At 43.4% G+C, this 13171-nt stretch overlaps 1 protein-coding gene and 1 long non-coding RNA gene across 32 annotated transcripts in view; both read right to left on the reverse strand.

The window, feature by feature from the left end:
* Positions 1 to 2522: 2522 nt before the first annotated feature.
* LOC128413700 (uncharacterized) lies at positions 2523 to 3631 on the reverse strand. The gene is made up of 2 exons (XR_008330407.1): positions 3376 to 3631; positions 2523 to 2830 (listed from the first exon to the last, which is right to left on the reverse strand). It is a non-coding gene; the product is annotated as an uncharacterized LOC128413700 (long non-coding RNA).
* Positions 3632 to 10456: 6825 nt separating this feature from the next.
* The window catches only part of CAMK2G (calcium/calmodulin dependent protein kinase II gamma), a 158373-nt gene continuing 155658 nt past the window's right edge, over positions 10457 to 13171 (reverse strand). For 30 of the 31 annotated variants that reach the window (XM_053388033.1, XM_053388028.1, XM_053388035.1 and 27 more), the window contains one exon: positions 10457 to 11535. The gene's annotated coding sequence lies outside the window, so the exon portion shown is untranslated. The remainder of the gene's footprint in view (positions 11536 to 13171) is intronic. The other variant, XM_053388029.1, reaches the window with a different exon arrangement.

The following is a 13171-nucleotide window of genomic DNA, read 5'->3' on the forward strand; positions in this document are numbered from 1 at the left end:
GGGAACAAGGCAGGCCAGGCCGCGGAGGAGGAGGAGACGGCGGAGACCCCCGCCCGCTCGCCCGCCTTCCCGGTCCCGCCTCCGCTCGGAAGCCGCCGCGAAGGGGAGAGGAATCCCCGGCTCAAGTGGGAAGCCGGCGGAGGGAGATAGCGCCTCCTCACCCTCCACAGAGCCTCGTCAGGAATAATAATAATAATTTTTTTTAGAAAAGGGAGTTGTGAAAAGGCATCGACTCCCCGCCCCTCCAAAGCTTTCTCCCCCTTTCTTTTTTGGGGGTATTACTATCAAGGTACTATTTTATTTTTTAAAAAACTACACACGCGCACATATATGGCAACAGCAAGGAATCTTTTACTGAACCTGGGGCTCGAACCCACAAAACCCTCCGATGTCAGAGTCACGCGCTCTGCCGACTGAGCTATCCCAGATGTCAACTGGGTTTTGTGGGTTTGAGCCCCAGGTTCAGTAAAAGATCCCTTGCTGTTGCCAAGGGGTTTAGACTTCAGATACAACCCTCCAACTTTTAGCAATGCTATGCTATGATCTCAGGAGACTGGAGGAGCGCACCTTTGAGGGATGGAGTCAAACTGTTGGGAGAGTTGAAATATATCTATGCGTGTTTTCATCCTTTTAAAGGTAAAGGGACCCCTGACCATTAGGTCCAGTCGTGACCGACTCTGGGGTTGCGGCGCTCATCTCGCTTTATTGGTCGAGGGAGCTGGCGTACAGCTTCCGGGTCATGTGGCCAGCATGACTAAGCCGCTTCTGGCAAACCAAAGCAGCGCACGGAAACGCCGTTTACCTTCCCGCCGGAGCGGTACCTATTTATCTACTTGCACTTTGATGTGCTTTCGAACTGCTAGGTTGGCAGGAGCAGGGACCCAGCAACGGGAGCTCACCCCGTCGCGGGGATTCGAACCGCCGACCTCCTGATCGGCAAGTCCTAGGCCCTGTGGTTTAACCCACAGTGCCACCCGCGTCCCTTTCATCCTTTTATGTCCCCCTAAATACTGTTGCAGATCTGGAGTAACGAGGTGGGGCAGAGGCACAGAGATGGCGCTTAGGATGCCCCCTCATGCAGTGCTGAGCTGCTGCCAAACACAAGCCCCTCTTGAGATGGGAATGCTGCAGCCTCTGCATTTAGGTTGTGAATATGTGAACCACGTTTGTTAATATGTGTTAATAAGCCCCACACGACAGTAGGGTGCGAGACTAGTTTTCGCAATTTCCTTTGGCGAGGCGTCTTAAAAATATGTTTCCCACTGTGAGGAATTCAAATCGGCTATTATGTTTTGTGACTGGACGTTTAGCTTGGTATGCCTGCGTTTGATGAAGCACATAAACTGTTCTTGGGAAATCGAGGGGTTCTTAATTTTACCTTCTGAGTATGTCAGGTAATGTTTAATAAGGAGGCTGGAGGTGGTACAACAGGATGTAGGGCGGGTTGCTGATTGCATTTTTGTGTGAATGTTTTCTGCCTCAAAGAATGAAATCTCTCTTTGCAAGTAGAAAATTAGCACAGCAGGGGTGGAGCTGGTCTATAAACGTTCTGGCTATGTGTGTGTATTTTCTTATTCTAGAATTTTTTTAAAAAATGCACCCCCCTCACTTGCAGTGAAATGATGCTCTCCATTCTACCATCCTTTCTTGGAGGTTTTTGAGCACTGGATGGCCATCTGTTATGCATGATCTAGCTAAGATTCCTGCATTGCAGGGGGTTCGACTAGATGACCCTTGTAAGTAGAAAAAACTAGCACAAGATTAACTCATGAAGAGAGCATCGCACTCATGCTCTTATTCCTGCGCCCGGCAAGCTTCCTAGCCTTGCAAAGGAAAAACCTATTCCCAATCTGGTGTTCCAATAACATGGAAGCCCATATACAGGAGCTTTTTCTTTGCAAACCATGCTAACCTGCTAATGCATGACTGTTTAGAGGCAGGGGCAGGCAGCATACGTTAAGTGTACAGGGGCAGGACGACAGTTTTTCTCTTCCAGCGTAGGCACTCCAAAGCCCAAACCACTCCAAAGCCCAAAGCACTTTTGGAAAGGGTTGTAAACTTGTTTTGGTTGACCTCTGGGCACATGTAAATTAACGTAACTGTCTGCTTGATTTGGTTTTAGGTAGATTGAAGTGATCTTGTCTATGGTTTAGTTAATTATCATAAAACCCACCAGTGTCTGCTTGCCAGGGATGACTATATTTGTCTGAATTGAGCTGCATTTCTGCAATTGGCCAACACCAGGTTTTATTTAGAGCAGAAGGTACCGGTTGTGGCTTTCAGAGGTGTGCCTTGGTATAAAAACTTGGCCACAAGAACAGTGGAAAAGAAAATGTGACAACTTGTTGAGGTCATGATTATACATTGGGTAGTGACACCGCCACAGATGTGAATTACAGAGTTCAATAAAAAACGCCGTTTCCAGTTTTTAGTTCAGAGGAACAGAAGAAGCAAACATAAGACACCAGGAAAACTTCAAGGGATGGATGACAGCAACTATTTCATTCAGCAGGCAGCAGCACTTTAGGTGTTAAAATGATTTATTGTAGTAAGACAGCAGCAGCCTTGCTCATCAGACTCCAAGTTCATTCGACTGTATGAGACACTAGGAGTATTTCAGGTTCTAACTGGATGTGAGGCATCTCAGGTGGCACAAACAGGTCAGTGTGGCTGGCTGTGAGCCAGAAGGTTGGTGGTTCAAGCCCACGGAGAGAGCGCTTTGTGTAGGATTCCTGTATTTGATGGGGTTGATCCTTTGGGTCCCTTCCAACTTACAATTCTGTGATTCTGTACACATCAGAAATACGTGAGCCACAGCTCGCTACTGAACCTAGAACCAATTTGATGAAGGGTGTTATTAAAACTATTTAAAATAAGTATTCATAAAGCAGTGTGTGTGTGTGTGGGGGTAGAATCATACAGAGAAAGGATGGGGGGGGGCAAATAATAAATTTAGAGAGTGCAGGAAGGATTTACTCCCTTCAGTGTTTCAGTCCATATCTCATGACCACCTCAATCTCTTGCTGCTATGAAGTGAGGAGGTGCCATAAGAAATGCTCCTAAATTACACCGACCTTTTCCAATTTCACTGCAAATGTAAATCCATATCGTATCTCTATAGACTAAATCTTGGATTTATTCAAGCCTAGGCCAAATCGAACTGAACCTTGAAATCTTGCCTTCCCCTGCTATACTGAAATATGGAATGACACTCCTGTTCTGGAGTGGGATATATGAAATGCTTTTGGGTAAGGAAGATTGTATTCTATAGTAATCCTTCAGCAACCTTGTAGTGTGAGGGGATTCAGTGGCTGAGCATTTATGGGTACCTCCGAGTGAAAACCCGATAGTGTTAACCTAAAAACATATCGTTACCTCTCGGTGGTGCAGATCATTGATAGCCCTGCCATGTCACATAAGGAGAACACAGAACAAGAAAAGGTTTGTGCCAGGTCAGGCAGCCAATGAATAGCTTAGGTGAGAAAGGCGAGGTTTCCATGGCAACTCTGTAATCAGAACTCCAGTTTTCAGTACAGGTCAAGGCTGCCTTTTAAAAAAATGAAAGGTGCAGTGGGATGGGAACATGTTTAAATGGGCAAAAGTTCACAACCCTAACTGGCTTGTAAGCAGGATTCTGACAATTTTAAGTTGTCACCTTAAGGTAAAGGTCCAGTCGTGGCCGACTCTGGGGTTGCGGCGCTCATCTCGCTTTATTGGCCGAGGGAGCCGGCGTACAGCTTCCGGGTCATGTGGTCAGCATGACTAAGCCGCTTCTGGCGAACCAGAGCAGTGCACGGAAACGCCGTTTACCTTCCCGCCGGAATGGTACCTATTTATCTACTTGAACTTTGACGTGCTTTTGAACTGCTAGGTTGGCAGGAGCAGGGACTGAGCAATAGGAGCTCACCCAGTCGCGGGGATTCGAACCGCCAACCTTCTGATCGGCAAGTCCTAGGCTCTGTGGTTTAACCTACAGCGCCACCCACGCCCCATGCCTTCTTTAGCAAGTAGAAATATTCAGGAGTACATTAATAAAGATGAGTTATGTCTTAAACTCTTAGGATCCTGAGTACATCCTCCTTGCTTTCTAAATTTAATTAATATCAATAGACCACAGGGATTCTAAAAAACCCCAATAAATCCATCAACCAAAAGGTACATAATGAAAGACTGAAGTGGTACAAACACAACAGACTGTGACCTGCAGAATTGGGTCTCCTCTTTCAATGCTTTAGATACATACACATCTAAACTCATTGCAATGTGTCGTCTCCCCCTCCCCCCCCCAGCAAATGAACATGACTGAGATCCAATTCAGTGTAGTAAATAGTGTGTTGGACTTGTCCCAGGGAATTTCAGATTCAAATTGCCACTCAGGCATGAAGCTAACTAGTGTGCTCTCGACCTAGGCTTCCACACAAGGCGGCTGTCGGAATGAAATGAGAAACCCCTATGTATCGTGCTGCAAGAGCTTTGGAGGCATAGGGTGCAAAACTGATGGCACAAAGCCCACTTTGAGTGTGCAGTCTTTGTTCCAATATGCCTCATATTCCGTGGCTCAGGAAAGGAAAGCCTTCTGCGTACATAGCAAAAGCTTCAGTTTGTCAGCAACTAAAACAAGAAAAGAGTCGTTTATACAGTATGACAATGCAACTAAAAATGAGTAGAGAACCAGCATAAAACAGGTGTGTGGCCCATTTTTTAACATCCTCTGCATCTAGGTTCCTAAAAGGTTGTTTGGAAACCACGAGTTCTGTGACTCAGTATCATCATACGTAAACCAGACCAAGAAATGTATTTTCTTTTTATCTGCCATGCATGAAAAATTCATGTATTCATCACCCTTCCTAATGCACAGCATTCCACATCAATTTAATGGAGGGGAAGAAGCTTTTAAGTCCATTTCATAATAGCTTGCTGGATCAGGCCAAAGGCCCATCTAGTTGAGTGCTGTGTTCTCTCAACGGCCAATCTCAGCTGCCCGCAGAAAGCCTGCAAGCGGCACTCTCTGCACCGGCTGTTCCCAACAACTGTATTCCGAGGCACAGTGGAGATAGAAGATTCACTATTGTGGCTAATAGTCATTGCTCTCAAACATTTCTGCAGTCAAATCTTTTCCGTTACCATTCCAAAGCTATTATCTAGATTTGAGAACCCTTTGGCTAAAAAGTTTTTATTTTGGGGTAAAAACTGTTATGCTGTTACTTGCTTTGTCTAAAGTAACCCAGACAGACAAACGAAAGTCACTCACTTTTGGATTTGAATGGTATTCCTTGACCCCCTCTGCACTTTATTTGGCTAAAATGAACTAAATAAGCTCCTTAGATGTCAAAGGCTACATCTGCTATTATTTTCTGCAGCCACCACATCCTCCCTGCTCTCCTTTGTTGATTCAAGTTTATACAATCCTGACACAGAACACTCAGAGGCTTCATTCATTCATTTTTTTTTCTGTTAGAATTCCATCTTATTAGTTCTGAACTAATTCTACAAATTAATCTACTCTGAATACTTCTGGATTAACGGAGTAATCGTATTACTCCCAGAACAGAAGCAAAAAGCCTGAGGATTTCAGCAGTCTGGGAAGTGGTCACATACTTGGCTTCCTGGAAAATCATCGTGAATAAATGCTCCCCCCGCCGCCCCCGAAGAACAGGCTTCATTCAGTGCAATGCTGTTTAATAAGTACAAAATTATTAGCATTTACTACTAATACTTCATTAGCAAGCCTGGGGTTCCATTTTATATATGCACTATGCAATGAATTACAGTTCAATACACATAAACTGGAAGAGTTACCCTCAACGCTGGAAATCTAGGCCCATGACAGCTTCTTCCTCTCTTTTTTTTTTTTAAAAAAAGACTTGACAACAGTCTCCATTGGCATTAAATGCAGCATTTCTGGTGACAACTGCACTCAAGATGGTTAGCGCAATCTAGTGGAAGGTGTTATCATCTATGCAAAAGTACCTTATGACCAAAGATACAGAACAATTATGAACCTCATTTCAATTCAACTGCTTTTTCCGGCAACCTTAATTTTTTAATTTTTCTGGCAAGTTAAACATGTTGCCATATACAAACCTTGGACATATCGTCCTAAAGACCTAGGTTGTAGTTCTCAGTATTTTCTTCAGGAAGAAATGCATATAGTTTACACCAAATAATGTTGAGATCACAAAGGTTCCATGTCTCCTCTTAACTGAGGGACACTCGGAACTACCACAATAGAAGGTGCAGGCTCAGCTTATATATGATTACCTTGGTAATGGGTGAAAATGTTGTTATTATAAACTTTATTATCCACCCCGAGTCTTTGGGATAGAAGCAAGTACAGTGGTACCTTGGGTTAAGAACTTAATTCGTTCTGGAGGTCCTTTCTTAACCTGAAACTGTTCTTAACTGAGGTACCACTTTACCTAATGGGGCCTCCCGCTGCCACCGCGGTGTAATTTCTGTTCTCATCCTGAAGCAAAGTTCTTAACCCGAGGTAATATTTCTGGGTTAGCGGAGTCTGTAACATGAAGTGTTTGTAACCTGAGGTACCACGGTAGCAACAAGCAGAGGTTTAAACACCTGTCCCACTAATGAATTGACAAACACACCCACCGTTCTTTTCAAACACTTGTTAAAGATAATAGTGTATGAAGGTGAAACAGGATAGCCATTTTGCAAGCAATAGGTCAAGTAGGTTTGGGTGAACAAAAAAGGAAAAAAGTGCATGGTAGTCCAACACAAGTTCATTCAACCCAGTGGGTGCTCAGGTGAAGAACAAGAGGACATGCTCTTGTCTTCCAAATGTACCTTTACAACCAGTAACCAGGCCTCTTCTTCTGTATTTTAACAAAGCAGTCCTGGCAAGCAACAATTCTGAGTAGAGGAATATCAGATAAAATTGATGCTTAACCATTTCCCCCCAGGGGTAGTGTCAGTAGTTGGCATATTCAGGCAGATGAAGAGGCCCTGGAGTGCCCCAATGCTGACTCCTGATCTGCTCCTGAGCAGGTGAGTCAGTGGTGGGATGAACAGCCCCCCACGGTGTTTTCACCTGTTCTTTCCCTCTGCGCTGAATTCATACAACAGCCCAAAAGACGACAGGAGAAGAATGAGCATAGAATCATAGAATCATAGAGTTGGAAGAGACCACAAGGGCCATCGAGTCCAACCCCCTGCCAAGCAGGAAACACCATCAGAGCAAGTAATGGCTGTTCCTTGCTACTACTGTCATCAACTCACATTCTTGTCTCTATGGAAGAGTTAGCAGGTGGCAGAAAGGAGGAGTTCTGGCCACCTGTCCATTCTCTTGGCGAGGGACCACACTGTGCTGAGGAACACAGGAATAGAATGATGCATCAGCTTCATGGCACATCTAACATCCTGTTCTCACAGTCTAGCATCCTTTTCTCACAGTGGGCAGCCAGAGGCCTAGGGGAAACCTACAAGCTTGACGTGAGTGCAACAGCGTTCTGCTCACCTGTGATTTCTAGTACTGGTATTCAGGGACGTGACACCTCTGACTGTGGAGGTAGAACATAGACCTCATGGCTGGTAGCCAATGATAGCCTGGTCCTCCATGAAACGGTCTAATCTCCTGAAGCCATCCCAGTGGGTGGCCATCACTGCCTCCTGTGAAAGATAGGGCCATAATTTTAACATGTGCTGTACCAGGTGCTGCATGAAGAAATTCTTTTTACCTGTCCTGAATCTTCCAACATTCGGCTTTACTGGATTGTCCACAAATTCTGGTGTCATGAGACAGGGAGAAAAAATTCCGCTCTTTTTTTTTAATACCATGCACAATTTTATAAACTACTGTCATGTCACCTGCCTTTCCTCTGAACTAAAAAGTACCAAAGACTGCAACCTTTCTTCATAGAAGAGTTGCTTCATCCTCTTAGTAATTTGGCTGTTCTTTTTTGAGCCTTCTCCCAACTCTACAATGCCCTTCTTGAGGTGGGGCAGTAAGAACTGTACACAGTATTCCAAATGTGGTCACACCATAGATTTGTATTATTATAATTATTATAATTTTATTATTTATATCCCGCCCATCTGGTTGGGTTTTCCCAGCCACTCTGGGCGGCTTACAGCATATATTGAAACATAATAAAAGATCAAACTTTAAAAACTTCGTGATACAGAGCTGCCTGTAGTAATAATAATAATAATGGCATTATTATACTGGCAGTTTTATTTTCAATTCCTTTCCTATTGATCCCTACCATGGAATTTGTCTTGTTCACAGCTGCTGCACCCTGAGTCACTCACCACCAGTTCAGACCTCATGAGCGTATAAGTGAAATGAAAATTCTCTGCCCCGGCATGCATCGATTTACACCTGTTTTCACTGAATTGCATTTATCATTTTAACGTCCATTCATTCTGTTTGGAGAAGTCCTTTCAGAGCTCTTTGCACTCTCTTTTTGCCTTAAAATAAAGAGACCAGAAGCCTACCAATGGTCCACCAAAACCTAGAGCCAGCTCTCCCCATTTTCCACTCAAGATCTCCAGAATCAATCACCACCAAAACTGAACACAGAAAAAGTAAAAAGTAAAAAAAAGAATGACAAGGCACCTGATGTATCATCAAACAACACTGGGTCTAATGTAATGCAACATGATTTAGTTGCATACACCACACTAGACTTCATACCTATTTTGTCCTCATAAAAAGGCAAGAGATTTGCAATAACTCAGGTGGCATAAAACAAAAAAGAGTGTGTAACACAACATGATTTTTAATGTGTAGCAAGTCAGCAGTAATTCAACAAAATTCTATTGCGTCCCACCAATATTTTTGGATGCACTAATTTCTTTGCATTCTTTTTCCTTTTCTATAGGTCAGCGATCATATTTATACACATATCCAAAACGAGCTGATTCACCAGAAATGAAAAATGCAATCAAATGAATTTGCCTCTTATTAGCAGATTTGAGAAAGCAGTGTGTGTCTAAACAGCCCAAGGCCTATTTTCCCCAAAGATTCAGGAGAATACAAGAGTACTATATGACTTTGCACCATTTAAATGTTATTTTATTAAATATTTCCGGTTCAAGGTTTCATTATAACAAAGCTATGAAGGTTCTACCAACATTCAGAAAAAAGCCTAACTTGATTTCAATTAATTCTCTATCATGCAAAATTTTTGCATCAAACATCTTCCATTTCCTGTTTAAAACTTGATATAATATTATATATAGATGCTTACATTAACCCCATAAGAGAACATTAAGAATGCTAAAGGTTTATAGCTGTGTTGGATAATGGCCATACCAAGCTAAGGTTCTCATTAAATTAGAACATGTCTCGAAGACTGTGCAAAAACAAAGACAAAAAACTTCAACTCAAAACTGTTCCAAAAAAAAAATATTTTTGAAAGATGCAGATACTTAATACAGAGAGGGTTTATCATTAATAATCTTCAGATAAAGAGACAAGGAAAGATCAGACCTAAAAGCATGCAGAATTTGTCATTTTTAAAAAGCTGCATAACTAATTTCCTGTTCCCCACTTCGTGGCTTTATTGTTAAAAACCTGAATAAAATTATCAAGGATTTTCTTTGTCGCCTCACTCACTAAGCTTAGTGCTATCTAAGGATGTTTTACATTAAAGGTCTCACTTCTATCCCACTACTTGAGACAGCATTCCTTTTCTCCTTCACCTGGCTCTAGACGAGGCTGAAAAGGGTTGAAGGATTTGCGCAGACAAACCTCGCAAAGGGTAAATTCCCTTTGCTGTGCTGAAGATAAGCTGTGATAAATGCCGTGGGACTGAGCTATCAGCCTTGTTAGCAGTAACAGAAGCTAGGATGTTCACTACAAAGTAGAAAACACATTCCTTCTGTTCCATGGGATCGTCGCAACTTTCTGTTGTCCTAAAACTCCATCAAAAGGTTGTCTTCCTGCTATTCTGCTTAGTCCTTTTTAGGCAGCAAAGGGCTGGAGTGTAATATAATGGAATCCCATATTCTCAAATTTAGGTGACCGTACATGCAAAAGCGATTTGGTGTTCTCCGTGTCTAGAAGACAGGGAGTCAATCTGAACGTCAAAGTTTACCGGGAAGGTTTCTATCCCGCTTCTACTACATAAAAAATGGGTAAAACAATGGCCAAGGTGTACAACTGTCAAACATTTTCTATGTAGGGAATAAAGAGCAATGCTTGCCCTTCTTGGTGGCAAGGGAGACAATTGTGGCCAATGCAAACTGGCAATCCCCTATATGGGTGTGTTGGGTTCCTAGTCGTAACTACAGCAGAAACTGGAGAACCTTCTGCATAAAGTAAAACCAAAGTTCTGATTCAACGTTTAACTGAGTAAACACACCACCACAGATGATAGGAGGGAGAGAGATTAAAGAAAATAAAATACACCCAATGGAACAACAGGAAACAAAGCTGTTGCCTGAAATCGCTGGCTCCCTTTGCTCATTTATCAGAAAACAAATAAAACTGGGAAACCAGCAAGCCCCATAGTTACAGGGGTGCATATATATATTTATATATATATAGAATCTATTTCAGTATAAAACACAAACTAAGTTACACACCGTACAGGAAGCTAACGCATGTGTGTGTGCAAAACTTCAGGGCAGGATGTTAACACAAAGCTTTTCAACTGTTTCCTAAGCAGCACATATTCCGCAGCAATCTGGATCCCATCTATTCTAAACAAAACAAAATCAAAACAAGCCATTCACGTACCCTCTTCCCCCTAATATCATTTGCTCTTAAACTTTGCCCTTATAAGCTGACTTCATGCCTCCAAGGAGTGGCTGTTTCTGAAAAAATAAAATAAAAATCAGTGCACCTCTGAAGAGCAAGCTCCTACGCTATTTAATCCAGCTCACATTTGTTCCTTAAAACATTCTTGTTCATTTTAACGCAGTCCATCAGTGGGACCCAGTGGCCGAGCAAACGGCTGGCTGCTGCACATCTCCACCGCTGACCCTTGGGCTCAAGTCAGTCTGCTGTATGGCAAAGGGCTGAAAAATGTCCTCTTTCCACCTTGCCCCCTTTTCTCCACGCTGGCCCCGAGAGCTCGCCGCCAGCCACATCTCGCCGATTAAAGCTGCAGCATAGCCCGGACATGTTAGTTCCCACTGTGCCTTCACAGAGCACAGGTTCCAGCATTTTGCTGCCTGAGCTGCTTTCTCTTCCCCCTTCTTTGCTCCGGTTCCGAAAGATGCTCCACAGCTGCTGCCCCATCATCAGCCCTGGAGAGGAGGCGCTGGACACTCCGTCATGGATGATGATCTCTTTTCTATACAAACAATATGGGTTTCTCTCTTGAGATTTAAAAGACACCTTCGTACAGCAGAAACAGACACGATGGATCCATGGAAAAACAACAGAAAGGCGGCAGCGCCCGGAGCATCAGATTCATGCAGGGTTTCGTGCATTTGGCTGCTGCCGGTTTGTAATTCATATATTTTTTTTTAAACGTCAAAACGAACATGACCGTCGCTGTAATTCAGGCACTCCAGAGCTGCTTGCTGAGAAGATATTGCCCTCCCGCCGAGTATCTCCGAAAGCTGCTGCAGTCAGAAAGAGGAGACGGATTTGAAGGGGGGGAAGACAGAAGAAAATGTAATAATAATAATAATAATAATAATAATAATAATAATAATTTATACCCCGCCCTCCCCAGCCAAGGCCGGGCTCAGGGCGGCTAACAAGCAATAATAAAAACAAGTTGAATGAATACAACTTAAAAACAAAATTAAAATTCAACATTAAAATATTAAAATGTAGCCTCATCAAAGGAGGAGAAAGAAAAAGAAAAAAGAAAGAGGGGGAGGGAATCAAATTGGCTCCAAGCCAAAGGCCAGGCAGAACAACTCTGTCTTACAGGTGCTGCGGAAAGAAATCAGATCCTGCAGGGCCCTGGTCTCATGAGGCAGAGCGTTCCACCAGGCCGGAGCCAGAGTTGAAAAGGCCCTGGCTCTGGTTGAAGCTAATCTAACTTCCTTAGGGCCCAGGACCACTAGGGTGTTGCTATTTATGGACCTTGAGGCTCTCCGTGGGGCATACCGGGAGAGGCGGTCCCGTAGGTACGAGGGTCCTAGGCCGTGAAGGGCTTTAAAGGTCAAAACCAGCACCTTAAATCTGACCCTGTACTCCACCGGGAGCCAGTGCAGCTGGAAAAGCACTGGGTGAATATGCTCCCATGGCAGAGACCCTGTGAGGAGCCTCGCTGCAGCATTCTGCACCCGCTGGGACAGCTTCAAGGGCAGCCCCGCGTAGCGCAAATTACAGTAGTCAAGCCTGGAGGTGCCCGTCGCATGGATCATTGTGGCCAGGTTAATGGAACAGCTGATATTACCCAGCAGCTGGCATAATTAGGCAGGTTTTTTGGGTGGGGGGGTTTCCTGTTTCTGCAAGCTCCCATTAAGTATTTTAACTCGAGTTAACTGTAATCTCAGCACTGCACTTCGCCAAGAAGGAAATCTGGTTAGCAAACTCCATTCAATAATGAACCCTGGTTAGCTATGTTTCATGGTGGTGCCAATGAAATGTTTAACCACGGTTCAAGATTCAGTGGTGGAAAAAGACCAAAAGGAATTCATGTCAAAGAGAATGAACTGGGAGATGGGTTAAGGTGCCTTTAAAATGCAACCAAACTGTAGTACTTCACTTGTGCACAGAATTGACATGTTCCTAGATGTATAAAAATATAAATGTATTAACAGCATGAGCAGATTAACTATGCTGTTTATCATTGCAGATGATATCAGGAGTATATTGCTGGAACAGGTTGGAACAATTTATTTCCTTCTTATCTATGTGAATACAGGAAGTGAGGGGATCAAGTCAGGAGCCAAGAAATGTAGGCTTCAGTGTATGGTACATCCTTCTAACCTGTAGCATTGTAACAACCAGAGGTTGGCTTCTTCCCTGGAACTAAACTCCTATAAAACTAAACATATCTTTACTTTATGACTTTCAGCCTTGAGTGCTTTCTGTCTAAATTAAGTATCCAACACTCTTCTGAAGCTGTCAAAGCTAAATCTTCAACAATTCCAGACATTGGGACACGCTGCATTTTGTGCATGATTTTGCCCAACACGGTCTTCAACAGGAGACCATGAGAAACACCAAGCATAGATAATAAAATTCTGGCTCGGTGAATTCCTATTCTTGTAGACAGGAGGGAATCCAGCACTGAGTTAG

Source organism: Podarcis raffonei, chromosome 5, assembly GCF_027172205.1.
Source record: "Podarcis raffonei isolate rPodRaf1 chromosome 5, rPodRaf1.pri, whole genome shotgun sequence".
NCBI lineage: Eukaryota > Metazoa > Chordata > Lepidosauria > Squamata > Lacertidae > Podarcis > Podarcis raffonei.